The following is a 22473-nucleotide window of genomic DNA, read 5'->3' on the forward strand; positions in this document are numbered from 1 at the left end:
AAATGCACCAAATAAAAAGGCGCCATTTGAGGGGAAGACCTGCGCATTCTTACCCTAATGGGTAATTTGCGCGTTTGGTCCCTCCATTCGGCGCTGAGATGCAATCTGACCATTTTTTTTCGATTTGGCCCGCGAGTTTTGTCTCTGCTTCAAGCAGCTCCTCTGACTATGTGCGATCACTCGCCTTGAAATGCCGCGTCTAAAGGGGTTTGGGATATTTTCTTCTTCGCTCCCTGATACTTTCAGCGCGTGGCGAATTGGTCCCTTTTTCCTCTTTGTTTTTTATATTTATCCCCTTTGTTTTATTATGATTTCAATTGCACCCTTGATCCTTTTAACACTATTTTTATATATTTTTAAACTGTCTTTTTTATTATTTAAGACTTTCTTTTATATATTTTATTTTAAACTATTTTAGATTAACTAGTATTTATCTCAAGTTTTTATTTTATTTATTTATTTATTTGGTTTAAATTTATATGTCATCATCTTATATATTATTATATTAAAATATTTTAATATTCATAATTTCAAATTGTTGATACATTTTTATAATATATATTTACGTACATACTTTTCATTTATTATAAATATACTTTTTATATTTTATATTTCATATTTTTATGTATACATAGATATAGGCATAAATACATACATCTTAATTCATATGTATGTATATATACGTACTTATACATACTTAAATATATTTTTCATATTTCATAATTCTTATATACTTACATATATTTATACATATTTTACATCATATACATACTTATATATATTCTTTATATTCTTAAAAATAATTTTTGTATATTTCACATATTTTATAATTCACATACATATATTTTATATTATTACAATTTGTAAATATATATAAACACATATTTACATTTTTATTTTTATAATACTTACCGATTTTTTATATATGTATATATTTATCTATGTTTTCATATTCTATAATTTATATGCATTTCTTATTTTTATGGCTTAAAATTATACATGCATATACATTTTTACATAATTGTATTTATTGTCATCATTGTTATTTGGTGTTTGTTTATTTATTCATGTATACTTGTGCTTTTTCTAAAATGTTAGTTCTATTTATTTATTTGTTTGCTTTGTTTATGTAATCGCCTCGTCATTTCATTTTGCCTATTGTATTGTTGTTACTCACTTTACTTTGCTCACCTCGTCGTATTCGTTGTTGTTTTGTCAAGCATTGACACTAAACATCAAAAGGAAAATTTTTCTAAATGAGGCAATATTTCGCGTTTGGAAAATTGAGAAACGTGCCCTAACGTGCTGGGTTTCGATTCCTCGTTCGACTAAATAGCCAAATATCCTCTTAAAGCTTCAAAGTATGGTTTCATTAAACTATAAGGTGATCTTGGTTTCGATGGTTTAAAGTGTCGTGTCCTAACGTGCTGGATGTGATATTCCTTCGGAACAAGAGAATCTTATATTTCAATTCACGTTATCAGAGTTTCTTTTAAGGATCGCATTTTTAAAACTCTTCAAATTTTCAATTTTCGACACTAAGACACTGATTAATCAACTAGGTACCAATTTTGGGCGTATCGAGGGTGCTAATCCTTCCTCGTGCGTAACCGACTCCCGAACCCATTTTTCTGAATTTCGTAGACAAAAATCGTTGTTTTAATAAAATCTAAATCGTTTATTAAAAACAACCGTTTTACGAGGTGACCCGATCACACCTCATCAAAAAAGATTGGTGGCGACTCCCATTTTTCGTTTTATTTTCAAAATCCAAGTCGACCCCGTTTCCATCAAAAAAATGGTGTCAACAAGAAACATATGCAGTTATTCCTACCCCCATCTGTTACACACCATCTTCGGTCATCTCAACACACTGTTAAGGGCATTCAATACCTATCAAACCCTACACACCATATAGTGTTAGTCCGACATAGTTACGAAAATATAGTCTAGCTGCCAAATCATGTTGCGACAAGCGCTAGGTTCACATTTAAGTCGTGGCTTAGCCACTGAGTCATAATATGTTACTTCCTCCTTTACATAATTCCCAACCCATGCAAATGCAAATAACAAATGCCAACAATATATGTTCAGTCATTCCAATTCAGTTCATAAGTAGGTAATAAAGACCAATCTCATCAACAGTCATCACAGTACATATATATTTATATAATTCAGATATTAATTTTAGAGCATTAGATAGTACTCATAGATTCTAATTCAGAACATAACACATTGTGGAGACTAATACATGTGTCAGACGACACTTGTGGCCTCAGAGACAAGTTTTAGAGTCTATTACACTCCACATGTCCTTGTACATGCCCGTTTGCTCACCCGTGTGGATTACACGGCCTTGGACACGCCTGTGTGCTCGACCATGTGGTTCTAAATAGTATACAGTGAGTCACACTACTTGGACACACGCCTGTGTCTTTGGCCCGTGTGATATCTAAAAACGACAATGAGTCACACGACCTGGGCACACGCCTGTGTCCTTTGCCCGTGTCGTCCTCATCGTGAACTCAGTGAGTTACAGGGCCTAGACATACGCTCATGTCTCTGGCCTGTGTGAACTCTGCACTATCATGGCCACACACGACCTAGACACACGCTCGTGTCCCTTGTCTATATGGCTCCTATTTGGTGAATAGTGTGTTACATGACTTGTCACACAGCTGTGTGGCTCACACGGCCTACCACATGACTTGGCACATGGCCGTGTGGCACCGACAGTCATGTTTTCCAACATCCAAAATTCACAAAACTCAGGTTTTTGGTATGCACCTACAATAGTTTTGGAGTAGGAACATCATAGAAGAATCCTAGAACCTAAAACGGCAATCCAATAATCAATTATACAATTATTCTCAAATCATCGCTAAGATTGACATATTGCCAAAATTTATGTCGAAATTTTTGACACAACCCAACTCAAATTTCCATACTTACCTTGCACATAATGGAGGAAAACCAGACTAATGTGATGTAGGAGTGTCTCCCTTAAGATCTTCGCCTGAAAAGGTAACCAATCGAACACTTAAACTAAGGATTCAAATAAAACAAGCAAAATCCTATTTCAACAGAATGAACGACAACAAGATGAAAACTTGCAGTGACGGAATGAGATAACGGCAGAACTTACACAACAGTCGTACAATTGACTCAACGAGCAACAAAAGAACTCCCGATTAACGCAATATCAATTATAGAAGCAAGCAAAAAGATAAAAAAATAATAATAAGAAGAAAAACAAAGAAAATAGGAAAAGAAACAAAAAGAAAAGAACAATAGAATTAGTTCAAAATAATTTAAGTTAACCACCAACCCGACTTCCAGTGTTTAGCAAAAAAAAAAAAAATCCCTTATCGTAGGTTATCTTTAAAATAAAATGGTAAAACTTCTAAAGACACAACTCAAACTCTTAACCTTGATCACATAAGCAGAACATAGAACCACAAATGTAAAGACTTAATTACAACAAAAAATCCACAATCAAATATTAAAATTTTGAGGCGTTACAGTCCATACCGCAGGGGCTTCGCCCCTACAACCGTAGTTCAGTTTTGTGTTTAATGGGAATCTTACCATTGTATTTATTTTTTCAACAAACGATGAGATTCGGATCACACGTTCTCTAATAATATCAAAATTTAATATAAAAAAATAAAAACAGAATCAAACTATGATAGATGATAATTCAAAAATTCCAAAAAAACCCAACTCAACCTAACCAATACCTTTCCTAAATGAAACCATCCCCTGTGATTTTCTATTTTATTTTTATTTGAAGTTGACAAGGTTTTAATCCATATATTCACTAAAACTAAAAGTTGAACGTCTTATGTACCTAACCGTTTGCATGATTAAATAAATTGTAATTTCGTTAAGTATAAATCATGCTCATAAAACAAGGTTGGAATTTTTGGGATTAATTAGTTATGTAACCCAATGTTCAATGAATCTTCATCTATTTCTATATAATGTCGAAATAGATCACAAGATTTTAATTTTTTTGATAAGCCCAAAACTTAAAAATAAATAATAATAAAAATAAAAGGAGATTGAATCCAAGGTTGCAAAAAATATAAAACACAATTATTTAGAGACAACTTGATTATTCCATTTTGAATGCATTCTTATTAAAAATTGCTACAATTAAATTTTAATTTTTTTAATCCGATTTTGCCAGTTTGGATTTAGGCACCGAAAATCAAAATCAAATCTTTTTTTTTTCTTTTAAGAAAAAAGGTGGCATGCAAGATCATGCAAACTTAGGGTTTGGGGTTTCGTTTTATGCCTCAAATAACTTGTGTTTTTTTTTCATGCACGTTAATCAATTAAAATAAGCAAACAAAGAAAGAAATGATTTCATGTTCACACACTGTCTTTGCATTTTTAATGTACATGCACGTTTATAATTATAATATAATTCTCTTAAATAAAACAGTGAGAGTCGAACCCTAAATAATATATAATTTTACCATTGGAACCATTTTTTATATTGAAAATATGGAAATTACTATATGTTGACACCATTTTTTTTGAAAACGGGGTCGACTTGGATTTAAAAAAAGAATGAAAACGGGAGTCGCCACCAATCCTTTTTTGACGAGGTGTGATCGGGTCACCTCAAAAAGTGGTTGTTTTTAATAAATGATTTAATTTTATTAAAACAACGATTTTGGTCTACGAAATTCAGAAAGACGGGTTTGGGAATCGGTTACGCACGAGGAAGGATTAGCACCCTCGATGCGCCCAAAATTGGTACCTAGTTGATTAATTGGTGTCTTAGTGTCGAAGATTGAAAACTTTGAAGAATTTTGAAAATACGATCCTTAAAGAAAACTCTAATAATATCGATTGAAAGTTAAGAAGATATTTAGCTATTTGGTCGAACGAGAAATCGAAACCCAGCACGTTAGGGCACGTTCTCTCGAATTTCCAAACGCAAAACATTGCCTCGTTTTGAAAGTTTAAAAAGGATATTTGGCTATTTGGTCGAACGAGAAATCGAAACCCAGCACGTTAGGGCACGTTTTCTCGAATTTTCCAAACGCGAAATATTGCCTTATTTAGGAAAAAAGGTTTTGATGCATGGTGTTAACATGTGTGACGAAACAATAATGAATGCAGCAAGTTAAGGATAAACAATACAAACAAACATTAACAATGAAATAAATAAATAAGAGTTGGATCAATCGCATCATAACAAATGAATAAGCAAATAGGATTAAAATGTCCTTTTAAAATAATAATAAACATGTAGCCAAATTAATAAATAAACATCGAGTAAAAGAAAAATAAAATAAAATAAAACATGTATGTTATTATACATATTTTAAAATTACAAAATATAATAAATATATAAATTATAAGATATAGGTATGTATGTGTATTACAAAAATATATAGACGTATGCATAGTTTAAGATCATAAAATATAAAGAATATATGCATATAAATATAGATAAAAGGTACGTATATTTATATTCATGAAAATAAAATGTATGTAGGTATATATGGAGATGTATACAAATTGTAAAAATATGAAAATAAGTACATGTTTATATAAAATATTTACATACAGATATATTTCACAAAATGTATGCATATATGTAAAAATTTAAGATGTATATATTATATGTGAATGTAAAGATATAAACGTGTATGTATTTATAAAAATAAAAATGTACACATGTATTTGAAATAAATAAAATATAAGACTCGAGACAAATACTAGTTAATCTAAAACAATCTAGAATAAGATAATATATAAAAGAAAATCATAAATGATAAAAGAAACAGTTCAAAAATATATGAAAATATAGATGAGTTTAATGTAAAACAAATTTAAATAATAAATGTAAGGACTTAAAACAAATAATAATAAAATAGCCTATTTTTTAAAAAAAAAAAAAAATTAACAACAAACTAAATATATCGAGGACATGGTTGAAACAGAATAAAAAAATCAGGTCCTAAACTGCAAATATATGAAATAGGTGGTAAAGGAGCTGAAATAAAAGGCACTGAGGGCATGGGGGACCGGTTGCGCAATATTCCCCATCTCGTATGCGCATTGATTTGCACGGGACCAGATTGGAACAGGCGAGAAATTACGTGGCCGAAATTAAAAGAAATAAAAGAGTGCGTCGCATCTGTCACAGAATTGGAGGGACTAACTGTGTAAAATACCCATTAGGGTAATAATGCACAACCCTCTTTCCTTTACAAGACGCCGTTTGATATTTTAAAAAAAATAAAACCTTCAAATCACTATAATCTGCCATTCTTTAAGAAAATAAAGCAAACATGTGAAACCCTAGCCCCCTTTCTTTTTCTCTCCACCGCTTGAGAAACTAAGAGCCACTCTTCCTCAACTCCGATTTGGGCGGAGAGAAGAAGAACTTCGACGGCGCCACGGTAAGAACTCTCCGTCTTTTCCCTTTTTTTATTTTTGATTTATCAAATGCATATATAAAATAAAATAAAAACCAAATAACGAAAAAAAAACGAAAGATTCACACCTAAAAACTTTCTCAGAATTCGATCTATATTCTTCTTATTTCTTTGTTTCAAAACGCTGTTTTTTTTATACCAAAATCCCCCCTTTTCCAAAATACAATCCGTCCCCTTTTCAAAATTTCTCCCTTCCCTTTTATAATCGATTACAATAACAAATAAACAATGCTCCTATTCCTCTGTTGTGGCTGCCTTTTTTGTTGTTTGTGTTTGCAGGGTATGGCCGGTGTTGGTGGTGGGGTGTCAGACGCATGGAGGAGAGGGGCATGCGTGGGGCGTGCGACGGCCAGCTAGGTTTTTTTGCTGAAACAAATTTTAATTTACTGGGCTTTGGGCTGTAATTTTTGGGTTATTTTCATTTGTTTTGGGTCTTTAGGCCTAGGTCAAAATTGACCTGTTACAGCTGCCCCTCTTTGCTCATTGTCGTGTAACGAGAATGAAGCAAAGACTTTTGACAGGTCAATTTTGTCTGGTCTCGTCGAATCTTGACTTCTTGGTGCCTTTCTTCTTCAAGTAGCCTCATTCAAGTCTACTGTGTCTTGTTGCTTCAGTCCACTTTATTGCACTTCAGAGAGATATGTCTTTAATCTACTCTACTGCAACTCCATGAGGATGAGGTTTGTGGTTTTAGTCTACTCCACTACTACTTAGGGGGATAAGACTGGATGCGATCTGCTCCACAACTGCTTAGGGAGATAGGGTCTGTTTTTCAATCCACTTCCTACAAATATAGGAAGGCAGGATCTGCTATCTTCGATCTACTTCACGCCAATACATGAAGACAAGACCTGCTTTCTTCGATCTACTTTGTCACCAATATGGGAAGACAAGATCTGCATCTTCGATCCACTTCCTACCAATATAGGAAGACCGGACCTGTTATCTTTGATCTACTTCATGCCAATACATGAAGACAAGATCTGCTTTCTTCGATCTACTTCCTACCAATATAGGAAGACAGAATTTGCATCTTCGATCTATTTCACGCCAATACATGAAGATAAGATCTGCTTTCTTCGATCTACTTCGCCACCAGTATGGGAAGACAAGATCTATATCTTGGATCCACTTCCTACCAATAATAGGAAGATAGGACCTGCTATCTTCGATCTACTTCACGCCAATACATGAAGACAAGATCTGCTTTCTTCGATCTACTTCGCCACCAATATGGGAAGACAAGATCTGCATTTTCGATCCGCTTCCTACCAATATAGGAAGATAGGATCTGCTACCTTCGATCTACTTCGCCACCAATATGGGAAGACAAGATCTGCTTTCTGCAATCTACTTCGCCACCAATATGGGAAGACAAGATTTGTATCTTTGATCCACTTCCTACCAATATAGGAAGATAGGACCTATTTACGCCTAGTGTTTAGGATGACATGATCAGAATGAATCAAATGCTCCTAACTAGATGTGTATGTATTATATTTGTAGAATGTCATGAGAATGATCCATTTTTAATGCTTAGGTTGTCATTCCTCATTGTTCATCAAGGTTCTATCACTGATGCCTTCTTGTTCAGCCAGTTTGACAGAAAACCCAAAGAAATAGACGCTATTTAGACTATCATTTCTCAAATGTTTCCAACCCTTAGGTTTGGTTAGTTCTAAACAATAGTCCTGTTTCAGGTCCTCGTATTATTTAGAAACTTTCAGAGTAATATGCAGAACTCCTTCTGCATGTGTATTGTCAATCCATTAATCGTTATTTCAAGGAAAAATGCTTGAAAGATTATCAAAATGGACAAAATAAAATTTTGCTGAGAGCAAAGCTCGAAATGAATAAATCAATCAAGATAGCAAACTTTGCTGAGATATGATGAAAAAGCTTATCACAATGAATAAGATGGAATTTTATTGAGAGCAGAGCTCTAAATGAACAAATAGCAAATTTTGCTAAGATAAAAAAAACAGGTGCTCCAGATATCGCAGCATGAGCTCCTCTGCACAAACTCTGTGTTTAGAAATCCTAAAAGACTTTGTTGATGCCCCAAGATGTAGCATCTCTCCTTCTTGTTAATTCGGAGAAGACAAAACTACTCAACTTTGATCGAAAATTCGAATTGCCCATTCCTGGGTTTTCAATTCAAAGCCCCTTTGGTCTCAAGGTGCCCTTTGCGGGTTTTCGCCTTGGCCTCTCCCACTTTTTTTTTTTTCAAAGTACCTCTTCACTGAATCCGAATTCACAGGATTGGGCAAGCTTTTGCCATCCATCTCAGTTAAAATTAATGCCCCTCCTGAAAAGGCCTTTTTCACTACATAAGGTCCCTCCCAGTTTGGCATCCACTTTCCTCTGAAGTCCTTTTGTATGGGAAGGATCTTCTTCAGTACCAAGTCCCCTTCATGGAAGTTTCTAGGACGAACTTTCTTATTGTAAGCTCGCATCATTCGTTTCTGGTACATTTGACCATGACGGATAGCTCTTAACCTCCTTTCTTCAATCAAGTTCAGCTGATCATATCGGGCTTGGACCCATTCTGCTTCGTCTAACTTTAGTTCTGAAAAAACTCGGAGAGAGGGAATTTCAACCTCAATTGGTAGCACTGCCTCCATTCCATAAACCAAAGAGAATGGTGTTGCCCCGGTAGAAGTCCTGACGGATGTTCGATAAGCATAGAGGGCGAATGGCAACTTCTCGTGCCAATCTCTATAGGTCTCAGTCATTTTCCCCACAATCTTTTTGATATTTTTATTGGCTGCCTCAACCGCACCATTCATCTTCGGACGATATGGCGATGAGTTGTGGTGCTTGATCTTGAATTGATTACAAACCTCTGCTATCGTGCTATTATTCAAATTTAATGCGTTGTCTGATATGATCCTTTCAGGCATTCCATACCGACATATGATTTCCTTCTTTAAAAACTTGCTGACAGCTGTCTTTGTGACGTTGGCGTAAGAAGTAGCCTCTACCCACTTAGTAAAGTAGTCAATCACTACAAAAATGAAACGATGTCCGTTTGAAGCCTTTGGCGATATCGGCCCAATGACGTCCATGCCCCACATGGAGAAAGGCCATGGGGAAGTCATGACGTGAAGAGGTGATGGAGGCACATGAATTTTGTCTCCGTAAATCTGGCATTTATGGCATTTCTTAGCATACTTGATGCAGTCTCCTTCCATGGTAGACCAATAATATCCAAATCTCATGATCTGTCTGGCCATTGTGAAACCGTTAGCGTGTGTTCCACAAATACCATCATGGACTTCTTCCAAGATCTGCTTGGCCTCCACAGCGTCTACACATCTTAACAGCACCTGATCTTTTCCTCTTTTGTATAGGATTTCCCCATCTAAAACGTAACCACTGGCCAGCCTCCTCAACATTCTCTTGTCATTCTCAGTTGCTTGGTTCGGGTATTCACAATTTTTCACGTATCGCAATATGTCCTGATACCAAGGGTTGTCGTCCTTTTCTTCTTCCTCGTCAATATTACAATAGTGGGCTGGAGCATCATAAATGCTCATTTGGATAGGCTTCACATCCTCTGGTCTATTTACTTTGATTATGGAAGCCAATGTAGCTAAAGCGTCGGCCATCTGATTCTCGTCTCGTGGGAGATAACAAAAAGTGATGTCGTCAAACTCCTCAATCAATTCTAGGACTATCCTTCGGTAACTAATCAATTTAGGGTCTCTTGTTTCCCATTCGCCTTTGAGCTGATAAATTACCAATGCCGAATCCCCATATACCTCAAGTACCTTGATTTTGCGTTCCATAGCCGCGCGGATTCCCATGATACATGCTTCATATTCCGCCATGTTATTTGTGCAATCAAAATCTAGTTTACTGGTGAAAGGATAATGATCACCGTTTGGAGATACCAAGACTGCCCCAATCCCGTTGCCCATGGCATTTGAGGCTCCGTCAAAATTTAATTTCCAAGTATTGCCTTCTTGTGTGCCCGCTTCAGTAGTTGCCACATACATCAGATCCTCATTTGGGAAGTCAAAGTTCAAAGGCTCATAATCGTCCAGGGCTCTACTTGCTAGAAAATCTGCTATCGCGCTCCCTTTTACAGCCTTTTGATTCACATAGGTTATGTCGAATTCAGATAGTAGAATTTGCCATCGGGCCATCCTTCCGTTTAGAGCAGTTGACTCCATCATTTATTTCAGAGGGTCTAACTTTGAGATTAACCAAGTCGTATGGTACAACATGTATTGTCTCAATCTCCGAGTAGTCTAAACCAATGCGCAACATAATTTTTCAATTGGCGAATATCTCGTTTCGCATTCAGTGAACTTCTTACTGAGATAATAGATCGCTCTTTCTTTTCGTCCTGACTCATCATGTTGGCCGAGCACGCACCCCATGGAATTCTCAAATACTGCCAAGTATAGTATTAGTGGTTTGTCAGGGCAAGGTGGCATCAGTACTGGGGCGTTGGACAAGTAATGTTTAACTCTTTCGAAAGTTTCCTGGCACTCCTCATCCCATACACCTGGATTGTGTTTCCTAAGAAGGCGGAATATGGGGTCACATTTCTCAGTTAACTGTGAAATGAATCGAGCGATGTAATTCAGTCTTCCTAGGAAACCCCGAACTTCTTTTTGAGTCCTTGGCGGAGGTAATTCTTGTATGGCCTTAACTTTGTCTGGGTCAATTTTAATTCCCTTTTCGCTGACTAAGAATCCTAGCAGTTTTCCTGATCTAGCCCCGAAAGTACACTTGGCTGGGTTAAGTTTTAGCTGGAACTTCCTTAACCTCAGAAACAGTTTTCTCAGAACTTGCACGTGTTCCTTTTCTGTTCTGGATTTTGCGATCATGTCATCAACATAAACTTCTATCTCTTTATGCATCATATCATGGAATAATGCTACCATGGCTCTCTGATATGTTGCTCCCGCATTTTTCAATCCAAAAGGCATCACTTTATAACAAAACGTCCCCCACATCGTTATGAATGTGGTCTTTTCCTTGTCTTCAGAAAGCATCTTAATTTGGTTGTACCCGGAGAAACCATCCATGAAAGAGAACAGTGAGTATCCGGCCGTGTTGTCTACCAAGGTATCGATATGAGGCAGTGGGAAATTATCTTTTGGGCTGGCTTTGTTCAAGTCTCTGTAGTCTACACACATTCGCACCTTCCCATCTTTCTTAGGAACAGGGACTATATTGGCTACCCATTCTGAGTACTTGACCACCTGTAAGAAACCAGCATCGAACTGCTTCTTGACTTCTTCCTTTATTTTTAGCAAGACATCAGGCCTCATCCTTCGAAGCTTTTGTTGGACTGGTTTGCATTCTTCCTTTATAGGTAATCGGTGTACCACGATATCAGTACTTAAACCTGGCATATCTTGGTAGGACCATGCGAAGACATCTTTAAACTCTTGAAGCAACTCAACAAGGTCTCGCCTTGTTTCCTTGGCAATGCAAGCGCCAACTTTTACCTCTCTGCCCTCCTCTAAGATCACGACTTCTACTGATTCCTTATAGGGTAGAATTTGTTTTTCTTCTTCTTCCATCATTCTTAACAAATCCGGAGATAAAACGCTGTCTTGGTCACCTTCAAAATCTTGAGGATTACCTATACTCATGTCTTGCTCAAATAGAGACTCTGAATTAGTAACAGAGTCGCTCATCTCGTTGATATCTGAAGACCTGTTATTGGAACAAATGGAGGCCCAAATAAAAGAATCTAAGAATACTTGTATGCATACTATGATTATAAAGAGAATGAAAAGAATGAAAGAATATTTGCTCAAGATGAAACTGAATGATAAGTTTTCACTGAAATTAGATTTTGGACATGTGCCTTTTACAAAAGATTCTTATCACCCCCAGGCTTAGGGCAACAAGTGTTCTGAATATTACTCTGAATTAGTTCTAAATGTTACAGGGATCTCTTCTGCAGTCCAGTTATTCAAAACACTTCCAGGTTCGTAAGGACGAATGCCCAATAAATTCCTTTCCACCCTTTCTTCCGCGGATATGGCATTGATGTCCAACCTCTCAATCCTTCCTTCTGTAACCTCCTCCTTCTCTTCAGGGTGGACAATTCCCCTTGAAACAAAAGTCTTAGATATATGAGGAAAGGTTATCGGTCCCCACTTGACTTCTATCCCGCCCAAATGTGCTCTTCTCTTTTCTTGTTTTTTCTCCATCTCTTTCCTCCTTTCCCTCGCATTAGGCTTATATCCCAAACCATAACGGTCCTGTTTGTTAACTAGGATCGGTACTCCGACCCTTCCCTGGAGGTATTTTCCCAATCCTCTTCCAGGCAACGCTCCCTTTCCCATCGTTAGCTGTAAGCTCATTGACGTAGCTTTGGATATCTTAGGCTCTGGGATTTTGCTCATCTCGATGACAAATGTGGCATTTACGAATTGCAATGATCGAAATGAACATTCTATCGCTTCACTATCGGCCTCTATGTATGGCATATCATCGGTGACTGATGCAATGATGTCTTCTTCTGCATCTATAACACCCCTTGCAACGGGCAGTGATGTGCAAGGCCTTGGTAGATCCCATACCGCCTGGCGGGATCTCATCATCGTTGAAGAAGATGAAGTTATCGGCATTTATATTGTTAACCAGGCGATCCAATTTGTTTACTGAGATATCTTTAGCGACGTAGGTCTCATTTAGCACTTTTACCAACGCATTACGATGTATCTCTGAACTTAGAAGTAACTCGAGCACTGATATGCGAGCGGGTTGCTTATGCAATTGTTCCACCACGCTATACTCGCTATGCTTCAAGAATTTTAGGAATTCTCTAGCCTCATTTTCAGTCACCGGTGTGTTAATTTGCGGTTCAATTCCGGTCGTCTTCGTTTTATTTTGTTCAATCGCCAAGGCTTTTCCTTTTATAAGTTCCCTTTTTGTATTTCCCAGGTCGTAACGTTTTCCACTACGCGTATAGAAACCTGCGTCATTAGCCTCTTCTGAAGCATTTATCGGGTTCTCCTCTCCCGTGATCATCACATTGCAGTCGTAATTCCAAGGAACCTTTTTGCTATCCTTGTAAGGAAAGGCTACAGGTTTTTGGATTATGACCCTTGGCGCCAGTTGTATTCCAGATCCTGTACTCGTTGGCCTTGAAATAATCACCACTAGGTGATTTGGGGCCTTTCCCGTAGGCCCCTCCTCCGAGGCATAAACTTCTCCATTTTCAAGTCCTTTGATCTCTTCATAAAATTCTAGCTCTTTGTTGTCCATCAAATTTTGCACCATGGCCTTGAATTCAGTGCAGTTTCGAATGTCATGGTCTTCTTCAGCATGAAACTCGCAGTACGTCCTCGTTCCTTCGGGCCTTTCTTTTGAATCTTGTTTGATGAGACCTCCTTCTATCATTTGTCTCCAGACCCAACTCAATGGGGTTTTTATCTCTGCAATGTCGGTTTTAATTCTCTTTTTCTCACCTTCGATTATTGCGTTTACCCCTTTATCAGCATGGTTGGGTAACGGATTCGCTGCTACGTTGGGTCCTAATGGGTCGTCAAACTTCACAATCCCCATCTTAATGAACCTTTCCACCGCCTTTTTAAACCCAGTACAGTTCTCAATTGAGTGTCCTGGTATCCCTGCATGGTATTCACATTGGGCATTCGTGTCATACCATTTGGGATATGGAGGTTGCATGGGCTCGAGATAAAATGGAGATACTATGTGTGCATCAAATAACTTCTGATACAGTTCCCCGTATGTTATTGGAATGGGCGTGAACTGAAGTCTCTCTGTGTTAGTCCTTATGTTGGGCCTTGTGTTGGGTTCCTGCCTCGAGGGGGCTTGGTGACTAGCGGTTATCATTTTTGGAGGGCCAACAGTAATCGGTTTTGAATGGCTCTTGCTATATGTGCTTACGTTGTTTACTTCGCCCTCTTTTTTCCTTGGGGCTGGTCTTTTGAAGTTTTCCCCCGTGTCAATCTTACCGCTCCTTACCGCGTTTTCAATCATTTCACCGGACATTACCATATCCGAGAAGCTCTTGGTAGCACTCCCCAACATGTGGTTGATGAACGGGGCTTTCAAAGTGTTGATAAACAACATGGTGACCTCTTTTTCCAAAAGAGGCGGCTGGACTTGTGTTGCCACTTCTCTCCATCGTTGGGCGTACTGCCTGAAATTCTCGCTAGGCTTTTTCTCCATGTTTTGTAACGTAATTCGATCGGGTGTTATATCCGTTACATGACTGTATTGCTTCATAAAAGCTTGCGCCAAGTCTCTCCATGAATTAACTTTAGCACGACTCAGTTGGTTGTACCATTTGGCTGCAGATCCGATCAAACTGTCCTGGAAGCAGTGGATTAACAGCTGATCATTGTTGACGTATCCTGTCATTCTTCGACAGAACATAGTTATATGAGCTTCAGGACAACTAGTCCCATTATATTTTTCGAATTCCGGCATTTTGAACTTAGGTGGGAGTACTAAATCAGGGACCAAACTCAGATCCTTGGCGTCAACCCCGCGATGATAGTCGATGTTCTCCATGACTCTAAATTTTTCCTCTAACCATCTACATCGGTCCTCCAGCTGTTTTGGCAGGTTCATTCTTGTTTTTTCTGTTTCTACCACGTCATCGAGGTCCGGGACCACAGGATTAGTGGGATTATCCCCGGGATTAGATCCCGAGCCCATTTGAAAATGTACTGGTACCGAGGCACTAGCCAGATATTGAGGTCTAATGGTAATCGGTACCCTCTGTGGGTACACCTCTGGTTGTGCTTGGATGTTAGTTGGGGTGAAACCTGGAGGATAAACAGGGTCATCGTGATCCTCCCCAGCATCAACTACGGGGTCTTTTCCTTTGTTATTCCCTCCAGCCAATAACTGCTTTAATTGGTTCATCACAGTGTTCTGGGATTCTAACATGTCCTGCTGGATTTTTTCCAGTCGTTCATGCATCTGATCTTGCATCTCTCGTTGCAACTGTTCCAATCTTTCCAACCTTTGATCCATTACTTTTGTTTGGCGACGAGTACCGTAGTGATATTTGATTAGATTTTTGTTGGTTTCCAGGGTAATTGTCATAATTTAATTTTATTAGGGTCATTTTATGAAACTTACTGCATGTGATGTAATGCAAAATGTATGAGATGAATGCAAAAAGAGGCATTGATTCGAATTCAATTTCATTAGAAAACTCAACTAGAAAGCAAATTTCTTTACATAAAATAAATTACATATACGGCTTCGCCTTTATACCCAAGGCCTTAACCTTCCTAAGAAGCCAAGCTAAATCTCGACCTCGGCTTGATTCTGACTCATATTTTAAACTCAATACATCGGCCTGAACTGCTAATGTTTGCAGATGATCAGCCACTTCCCGCACTTGAGTCACAGCTTCGCCCATAACGTAATCTCTGTCTCTAATCTGCCTTTGAGAACGATGGAATTGCTCTTGCCATTGATCATTACTCCTCTCAAGAAGCTCCATTTGTAGCTCAGAATTGTGTAATGCGTCCTCAAGCTCCTCTACCTTTTCCTTCAGTTCTTCGATCTTATTTAAGCTTGCTCTTAATTCGATCATGGAGTTGCGACTACGGTACGAGTGAAGTGACTTTTCTAGCTCTGTCACCTTGGCCTTTAATCCTGCCTTCTCATTTCGGCACTCTAACAAACTCCTTTCCAAAGTGTTTTCTCGAGCTCGAGCATCTTGAAATTTCTTTTCCCACTGATCGGCCCTATTCTTTTCCTCATTGATCTCTTGTCGCCACTGCTCTGACGTTTTGCCCAGACCGACAGTTCTCATCGACAATCGCAGCTTCTTGTAATCTGTTTTTAGACTATCCAAATCCTCTTCAGCTTTGTTCTTTCCCTTCCTTAATTTCTCGGCTTCTAGCTTGTGGATATCGATGTCTAATCCCAAATGCACTCTTTCTTCTTCTAACTGTTCTATCCTCTTTCCCAACTCAGAATTTCTTTTCTCAAAGTCTCGTTTGATGATCTCTAATTCTGACGGAACTACTTGTAGATGCTCTTCTATAGACTGAACGCAATCTTCCCTCGGCTTAGGGATGTTGTCATTGACTCTTTTACTCCACCACCCATAATATTCTGAAGTTGCCATCGCTCCTATGGTAAATCTTTTCATTCGGTGAACCTGTTTCCAAGCGTTAGATATTTCTCGAGTTTTTCTCTTGTAGTTTTCATCCTTATAAGAAAACTCACATTGAGCCAACCCTTGTGTTGCCGGTATGAACTGTCTCGATCTATATTGTCTTAATACGAGTAAAGGGGCATAACCGATAGCTCCCCAAATTCCGAGTAAAGGGACCCAGTCGAAATCACCACATCGATACAGGATCTCGTCGGGTACCATCCAAGGAGCTTTCCATTCAACGTCATCCTCCTGAAGATTTTGGAGAATCGTCATCCACTTCTCTTCCGTGATGTCGTCTCGTCTTGGTGTAGCAACTTGTTCCTTCAACGGGGAATAACCTTCTGAGAAGACTCGATAAGAGACATTTTCCACCTTCCAAAAGTGACTATGGAACCACACCAACAGTAGCTGTGCGCATCCGATGAACCTTCCCTCCCCTGCTCTTCGACATGCGCTTAGAGATCTGAAGGTTTCTGCTAAGATTGCCGGGATGGGCGTGACTCCTTTGCTAAGCCGATCGAACAAATCAGAGACGGCCTCATCTACGTGCCCTAAAGCTCTAGGGAAAATTACCAATCCATAGATACCTAGAGCGAAGACATCCACTCTTTTCTTCACATCAGGGTGTGCTAATACTAAATCTCGCAAGCTTTTCCAAGGAACGCATTTACTGTCTCCTTTCTGTTGGATCCGGGCAGCGACCCACTGTTCGCTCATCCCTGTAATGCTCATCAATTTTTTTAACAATGTCGGGACACTAGCAGCTCTAGAATAGGCTTTGTCAATTTGAATCTTTGGACACCGAAGCAAGGTCGTATATTCTTCCACGGTGGGCACCAAGTCCACTTTTCCAAAAGTGAAACAACTGTAAGCAGGATTCCAAAACTGGGCTAGGGCTCGGAATAAATGCTTGTCCACTTTGACACCAAGTAGGTGAGGCAAGTCCCCGTAATCACAGTAAAACATCTGCTTGGTCCCGTCGTCCCATTGATCCCATATTTCCTTCATTTCTCGCAGATCATTTTGGACCACGCTGATACGGGTGAAGTCCCATAACTCTGATACGTACCCCTCTGCAAGACTATCGCCTTTCTCTCTCCACATCGTCTCAGCCCATAATCGTACAGCTGCATTGTCTTCTACTTTATCAAGAAACCTCTTTTCCGTGATAAGCTTTCTATCTATACTGAACGTGAATCGACACCTCTTTTGAAATGAAAATGCCATGCAATCACAAACAAAGCAAATTAGATCTAGGATTTAAAATAAACAATAATAAATAAAGCATCTATTCGGTAAGCACTAGGGTCTAGAATAGCTCTATCTCGGTAGGTTCTTATGGCTCGCTATGTGTGGTTTGGTTCTAAAGTGAGGGTACCTGAACCAGCAGATTCCTCGATCCTCACCCATTATAGGCTCATATGGACCGAGTTCAGTTCAGGGGAATACATTTCCCTATGGCCATGCGGAGATGAAAATCTCACGAAGACATAGGTACGGATGTATCCCGGAAGCGATTCACTATCCCATGCGGAGGTGAAAACCTCACGAAGGCGTAGTTTCTCACTCCCACTTAAAAGGTATGACCAACGGTCATGCAATGGAATGTGCGGAGGTATAAAATAAAATACAGAACACGATAAAAATGTAACTCAAAACAAAAGATGAGAGGATCGTAAATTTAAATCGAATTTTCAACTTTCGACAAAAGACAAGAAATAATCAACACGTGGCTTGACTCTCTTATTTCCCCAGCGGAGTCGCCAAGCTGTTGACACCATTTTTTTTGAAAACGGGGTCGACTTGGATTTAAAAAAAGAATGAAAACGGGAGTCGCCACCAATCCTTTTTTGACGAGGTGTGATCGGGTCACCTCAAAAAGTGGTTGTTTTTAATAAATGATTTAATTTTATTAAAACAACGATTTTGGTCTACGAAATTCAGAAAGACGGGTTTGGGAATCGGTTACGCACGAGGAAGGATTAGCACCCTCGATGCGCCCAAAATTGGTACCTAGTTGATTAATTGGTGTCTTAGTGTCGAAGATTGAAAACTTTGAAGAATTTTGAAAATACGATCCTTAAAGAAAACTCTAATAATATCGATTGAAAGTTAAGAAGATATTTAGCTATTTGGTCGAACGAGAAATCGAAACCCAGCACGTTAGGGCACGTTCTCTCGAATTTCCAAACGCAAAACATTGCCTCGTTTTGAAAGTTTAAAAAGGATATTTGGCTATTTGGTCGAACGAGAAATCGAAACCCAGCACGTTAGGGCACGTTTTCTCGAATTTTCCAAACGCGAAATATTGCCTTATTTAGGAAAAAAGGTTTTGATGCATGGTGTTAACATGTGTGACGAAACAATAATGAATGCATCAAGTTAAGGATAAACAATACAAACAAACATTAACAATGAAATAAATAAATAAGAGTAGGATCAATCGCATCATAACAAATGAATAAGCAAATAGGATTAAAATGTCCTTTTAAAATAATAATAAACATGTAGCCAAATTAATAAATAAACATCGAGTAAAAGAAAAATAAAATAAAATAAAACATGTATGTTATTATACATATTTTAAAATTACAAAATATAATAAATATATAAATTATAAGATATAGGTATGTATGTGTATTACAAAAATATATAGACGTATGCATAGTTTAAGATCATAAAATATAAAGAATATATGCATATAAATATAGATAAAAGGTACGTATATTTATATTCATGAAAATAAAATGTATGTAGGTATATATGGAGATGTATACAAATTGTAAAAATATGAAAATAAGTACATGTTTATATAAAATATTTACATACAGATATATTTCACAAAATGTATGCATATATGTAAAAATTTAAGATGTATATATTATATGTGAATGTAAAGATATAAACGTGTATGTATTTATAAAAATAAAAATGTACACATGTATTTGAAATAAATAAAATATAAGACTCGAGACAAATACTAGTTAATCTAAAACAATCTAGAATAAGATAATATATAAAAGAAAATCATAAATGATAAAAGAAACAGTTCAAAAATATATGAAAATATAGATGAGTTTAATGTAAAACAAATTTAAATAATAAATGTAAGGACTTAAAACAAATAATAATAAAATAGCCTATTTTTTTTTAAAAAAAAAATTAACAACAAACTAAATATATCGAGGACATGGTTGAAACAGAATAAAAAAATCAGGTCCTAAACTGCAAATATATGAAATAGGTGGTAAAGGAGCTGAAATAAAAGGCACTGAGGGCATGGGGGACCGGTTGCGCAATATTCCCCATCTCGTATGCGCATTGATTTGCACGGGACCAGATTGGAACAGGCGAGAAATTACGTGGCCGAAATTAAAAGAAATAAAAGAGTGCGTCGCATCTGTCACAGAATTGGAGGGACTAACTGTGTAAAATACCCATTAGGGTAATAATGCACAACCCTCTTTCCTTTACAAGACGCCGTTTGATATTTAAAAAAAATAAAACCTTCAAATCACTATAATCTGCCATTCTTTAAGAAAATAAAGCAAACATGTGAAACCCTAGCCCCCTTTCTTTTTCTCTCCACCGCTTGAGAAACTAAGAGCCACTCTTCCTCAACTCCGATTTGGGCGGAGAGAAGAAGAACTTCGACGGCGCCACGGTAAGAACTCTCCGTCTTTTCCCTTTTTTTTATTTTTGATTTATCAAATGCATATATAAAATAAAATAAAAACCAAATAACGAAAAAAAAACGAAAGATTCGCACCTAAAAACTTTCTCAGAATTCGATCTATATTCTTCTTATTTCTTTGTTTCAAAACGCTGTTTTTTTTATACCAAAATCCCCCCTTTTCCAAAATACAATCCGTCCCCTTTTCAAAATTTCTCCCTTCCCTTTTATAATCGATTACAATAACAAATAAACAATGCTCCTATTCCTCTGTTGTGGCTGCCTTTTTTGTTGTTTGTGTTTGCAGGGTATGGCCGGTGTTGGTGGTGGGGGTGTCAGACGCATGGAGGAGAGGGGCATGCGTGGGGCGTGCGACGGCCAGCTAGGTTTTTTTGCTGAAACAAATTTTAATTTACTGGGCTTTGAGCTGTAATTTTTGGGTTATTTTCATTTGTTTTGGGTCTTTAGGCCTAGGTCAAAATTGACCTGTTACACTATAGATTCAAATGTGTAAAATTATTTATTATTTTCATGCATGTTACCAAACGGTAAATTCCAAATCGCCCAACAAAAACTAGAGGGATGCCATTGCTAATGCTTTGGAAGATTAAAACAAAACCCCAATTTTATTTATTTATATATTTTAAACCCAACTTGTTGGATTATAAAATAGTTAAATTTTTCAAAAATTTACTGTTGGTTTTCTCTTGCATATTGCATTGCCCCCTAGAATCCAAAGGGAAGTAAAAAAAAGAGCTTGGATTCCCTTTTTTTTTTTACTTTAATTTCTAAAATAATATTTATTTATTTATTTTTGACAAAGTTAATTAAAAAGACAAGATAAAATGGGTCACCTTCGGTGGGCTTCCACGTGCTTATGGAGGTTGCTTAGCTGGCTAACCGACCAATCACAATCATCCTTTCTTTCAAGTATGGGATCCACAATCTCTTTTGGGATCTTGAGAAATTATAAAGCAATTTTCCTTAAAATTATTATGTGATGCTAAAGACTCAAAATTCCCTATTTTTATTTTATCTTATAAAAGAAAATTCATTTACGTGCTAATGGGGAAAAGAAAAAAAAAGATGGGTTCCTAATTCCTATAATTGGATGATGAGAATAATTTTTTTAATAATTTTATTATAAGTTTTGATCTCATATCTATTTTTTTATACAATATTTAGAACTATTCATAGTCCCTCCTCAACCCATAAATACGAGGATAATGTACTTCAGCACACTTGAACCAACGTCATCCTATATTAATAACGATACCCATATTAATCGAGCTAAAATTTAATCGTCAACTTTATATTAAATTAAGAAGGTAGGAAGATATGTTTTAAACAAAATAAGAAAGTTAATAATAAGGGCATTAGCAATTAACTTATGATTAAAGATTCTCTCAAACTCTGCCATCCAATATGGAGGTAGACTGGTAGCCACAACCATCCTTCTTTCCCTTTAATAAAATTTTTAAAGCTTTTACTAACAAATAGTGAAGGATGATTTTTAAGGTTATTATATCCCAATGTAGTAGGGTTCTTGACATTATCAACTCTTGTATTTAGTACAACAATATTGCTTTTAAATAAAAAAATTGAGTAAGAGGTTATAAATATAATTATAAATATTCTCGTCATGATGATTGGAACCAATACATTTAAATAATTATGATTTTAATTAAATATTATGAAATACGATTAAATTGATAAATGAAATATATTCTTATTTATAGCAAAATAAATTTAAAATGACACCTATTTATTGTTTATACATAATGGATAAAACTTTTAAAATTTGGTTTAAATTATTATTTGTTAAAGAAGACAATTTTATACATGATCAATTTTATTTAATTTAAATATAAAATAATCAAAATTTAATGATGAATAATTTAAAAATATATGAAACAAGCATCAGATTCCCACACTCAAAAGATTTTAGAACCAATCATTCATTTTAAGACTTCCTTTGAAGTTGTAATTTAAGTTATTTATTTTAAAAAAATATAAATACATTTATAATTTATAATTTTTTTTAACTTTTTTTAATTAAATGGTGTTCGATTAATTTATGATATTATTTTATTCAAAGGTTTTATAAATAGTTATCATTTAATACATAAGGAATGAGAACTAAAGTTCCACCGAATAAAGTTAACATAATTACAAGCTTCATCTAAAGTCTATTTTAAAAAGTTAATATT

The 22473-nt window shown here is 36.7% G+C and overlaps 1 long non-coding RNA gene across 1 annotated transcript; it reads left to right on the forward strand.

Moving 5' to 3' along the window:
* The first annotated feature begins 20108 nt into the window (after nt 1-20108).
* On the forward strand, nt 20109-20799 carry LOC121222535 (uncharacterized). Its single transcript, XR_005919847.1, has 2 exons — nt 20109-20254; nt 20571-20799. It is a non-coding gene; the product is annotated as an uncharacterized lncRNA (long non-coding RNA).
* Nucleotides 20800-22473: the final 1674 nt, after the last annotated feature.

The sequence above is a fragment of the Gossypium hirsutum genome, chromosome D10 (genome assembly GCF_007990345.1).
Source record: "Gossypium hirsutum isolate 1008001.06 chromosome D10, Gossypium_hirsutum_v2.1, whole genome shotgun sequence".
NCBI classification, from domain to species: Eukaryota; Viridiplantae; Streptophyta; class Magnoliopsida; order Malvales; family Malvaceae; genus Gossypium; species Gossypium hirsutum.